General features: G+C 42.8%; 1 pseudogene; it reads right to left on the reverse strand.

The window, feature by feature from the left end:
• Positions 1 to 479: 479 nt before the first annotated feature.
• LOC116911964 lies at positions 480 to 2,288 on the reverse strand (annotated as a pseudogene).
• Between the last annotated feature and the right edge of the window lie 1,607 nt (positions 2,289 to 3,895).

A 3,895-nucleotide genomic window follows, 5' to 3' on the forward strand; every position in this document is an offset into this window, starting at 1 on the left:
TTTCCACTACAGGATTGATCTTGATTTGATCAGTGGGAAACCACAAGACAATAAGCAAGCGGGGGTGTTTGAGCGAAGAGCCTGAAGTTCAAACCAGAAGCCACATCCCCATTCCTTGAACAGATCATTTTGGGGGCCCTGCATAATGGCGCATGCCTTTAATTCTGGTACTCAGGAGGCACAGAAAGGTGGATCTCTGGGAGTTCAAAGCCAACCTCATCTACAAAACGATTTTCAGGCTATATAGTAAGACCCTGACTCAAAAACAAACAAACAAACAAACAAACAAACAAACAAACAAACAAATCAATGATCAGAGAAAACTATACCCAGAAAGCAAAGAAATTACGAAATTGTCGTTCACTCTGGAGCCCTTAATGACTGAGTGCAATGTCTCAACGTCTTAGCCTTGGGTGTCTCACATTAAAGTACCTCAATCTGTCCACCTGGGTTCCTGTCCTCACTTTGGTCCTTTGGTCTCACGTTCTGTTTAGTGTTTTAATGAGAACAGTCCATCCTCTCTGAACACACATTGCGATCCCCATCCCACCCCCAATGCACAGGGCTGCAACACCACATGTCCCACCCACTCTCTCCAGGGTGTGTAACAAGGTCACTAGAATCCTACAGCCAGATGCTCCCAGAGGATGGCCCAAGGCAATGGCTCCTCCATTGATGTTCACCTTCTCGGGGGTTTAATCCAAGTTCTTTAGCTATTGCTGCAGACACTGCTGCAAAGGCTTCATTGATTTCAAACACGTCAACATCCTCCAGGGACCAGCCTGCCCTTGCAACATCTTGCTTTATGGCTGGAATCGGTCCTACTCCCATAACAGAAGGCTCCACACCAGCTTGTGACCAGGAGACTACTTGTGATAAAGGTTTCAGTATCTAACTCTCAGCTTCTGTCTTTGTTGTGGTTTGCCCTGGAGTTATCTGTATTTTGATGCTAATTCCACTGCCCCAAGGACAACTGCCTAGTCACATACTCAGGAATCAGGTGACTTCACCACCTCCCCATTGAATTTGTAAAGTACAGGTGAGGGACAGGTACAGGATAGAAGGAGGCCTGTCATTGGAGGAGAAGGAAGGATGGGCGGGAGAGAAGTTTGAAGGAGGAGGAGGAGGAGATGAGAAGAGAAGGGAAGACCGGAGAGAGGGGAGAAGCCATGGCAGGTGATGTTAAGATTCTGCTCTGTGTATTTACAGGTTGTTATCAATGTTCTTAAGGGATGGATGGTACCGGGCTTGGTATGTTTAGGTGGGCAATTATATCTTACCAATTGGATCTAAGGTTATTGTGTTGTGTGTTCTTTCATGTGAGGGTTTGAGCGTAGGAAAGTATGCGGTGGCAGGAGACACTGGGCCGCCACGGAGTTGGGATGTGTTTCCGCCAAGATATCTAGCAGATACCTTGGGACACTGAGGTGCTGGACCTAGCAGGTAAAAGACACCGATACATGTTTATTTTTATATTTTTACAACAACACGTCTTCTTCATAAGAACCACAGCAGCAGCACCATGGTTCATTCCTGAGGCATTCGTTAAGGACTGTTCCAGTCCCATCAGTAAGAAAGTAAGGTTTCAGCTTGACCATGGCTTCAAGGTTACTCCCATGACGAGGAAACTCACTGATTTACACTTCAGTAAGACCTTTTCTAGAAGACACTAGCACTGGCACAATCTCCTTGTCAAAGTGGCCAGCTTTCAGCGCATGCTCTGCCCTATTCTAGGACACAACTGCAACCTTGTCCTGGGCCTCTCTGCTCACTTTCCACTTTTTGGCTACGTTTTCAGCTGTGATGCCCATGTTGTAGTTGTGAAACGCATCTGTAAGACCATCACAGAGTATCCTGTCAGCGAGTGGCACCTCACCCATCTTGACTCCTGATCTCAGGTGAGCCAAGGGAGGAGCCTTGCTCATGTTCTCCATGCCTCCAGCAACCACAATGGTGGAGTCACCCATGGCTATGGACTGAGCTGCAAGGCACACAGTTTTTATGCCCCAGCCACAGATCATCTGGTAGCTCCATGCTGGCACGGAGTAGGGGATCCCTGCACCCACACTGGCTTGCGAAGTAGGATTCTGCCCACAACCTGCCGTCAAAACGTGTCCAAATTTGACCTCGGACACCTCTTCTGGAGCCACCTTGGCCCTCTGAAGGATTTCTTTGATGACAGTTGTCCCCAAGTCGTGGACAGGCACGGTGGACAGGGCACCATTGAAGGAACCTGTGGTGGTCCGCGCCGCTGAGATGATGACCACGGGGTACGAGCCTGCATTCATCCCTGCCACTCTGATGTCTGCTAGCTCTCAGCCTTGTGCTGTCTGTGACTATGATCCTATTCTTGATGACATCACCTACTTAAGTCATAGAAGATGGAGAAATAAAGCCTTATACTTGTTACCAGAGGATAAAAGTAATTGTCATTCTTATCTAGGTAAGGACTTCTGTGATCAACAATAAGACACAAGGTAAGTGTACTGCTGAAATAGAAGCAAGAGCATCATGAGAGGAATAACCGAAACATACCAAAGCAAAGCCTTTTCTGTTCATTTGTTTGATTTATTTATTTTTAAAACTCACTCTACAAGATGAATTCTATATTTGGTTTTATTATTGGGTCAAGAACCTATGACCAGAGAGGTCATAGGATCAGGGGGTAGAAGTTCTGCTAACCTAATTCTAATAACTTATCATTATACTCCTGGGTTAGTCACCCTCAATCCTCATCTGAGAAGCCATCATAGCCATCACAATGTACCTAATCAACAACGAGGTGCACTCACAGAGTAAAGACTTTAAAAGAGTGTTCCAAAATGTTTTAAGGAAATGGCCTGTCAGATAGGGAAAAAGAAAATAATAACACAAAATAATGAACAGTATATCTAATACTTCTAAAGAAACTTCTAAAACTTCTAGTATATCTAATACTTCTAAAGAAGACTCATCGCAACAGACTTCTCAACAAGAGAAAACTGGATTTTCTGAAAAAGAATTAAAAATAATTTTAAGAAAAGTTAACGGCATATGAGAGAATAAAAAAGACAATAAATCTATGGAGACAGTTTATATGGAGAACACTGACAAAGAGCTAGAGATCCTTAAAATAGTCGAGAAAACTTATGAGAAACTGTGGCTAATGGATTCCATGAAGGACTTACTTCTTGATCTCCTTCTTTATCCAGTTGTATTTCAGTACAAGTGCCATTTAGCTTCTAGAAGGACTTATGTATGTTCTTTAGTTGTTGATATCTACCTTTACGTCACATTAGTCAGATAGAATGCAGAGTGCAATTGCAATTATTCCCATATTTTCTGAGAATTGCTTTGTGTCAAATATGTGGTCTTATTTGAGGAAGTTTCAATGGGCAACTAAAACATATTTAGTTTAGTATTATGGTTGAATTTTCTGTAGATATCTGTTTTTTAAACTGATATACCTGCTTGCCTCTTGCTTCCATTTTCTTAAAATACCCTTTTCATCCTTTTACTGCATGTGAGTGCTTTTAAATCGTCATGGGAAGTATTTTTTGGTATATCCCTCAAAAAGATACATTCTGGTCTAATATGTTAGTCTATGTCATTTTATTTGGTAGTTTGGACCACTAACATTAAGAGTTTCATTTTGCAGTGTTATTTACAGTGCAATTCTTGTTCATTTTTTGATGTTTTGGATGAATTATCATTGGTACCTGAGACTCAACAATTGAGCTAGGATGGTTGGCCAGTGAAAGCCAGTGGATCTACTTGACTGCTTTTACAGTCCTTGAATTACACATACTCAGTTAAGCTGGTGTTTGAACAAAGTGCTGGGGATCTAACTCAGCCTCACACTTGCAAGGCAAACACTTACCATGGATCTTTCTCCTCATCCTGTAAATTTGAGTGT

Source organism: Rattus rattus, chromosome 11 (genome assembly GCF_011064425.1).
Source record: "Rattus rattus isolate New Zealand chromosome 11, Rrattus_CSIRO_v1, whole genome shotgun sequence".
Classification (NCBI taxonomy): Eukaryota; Metazoa; Chordata; class Mammalia; order Rodentia; family Muridae; genus Rattus; species Rattus rattus.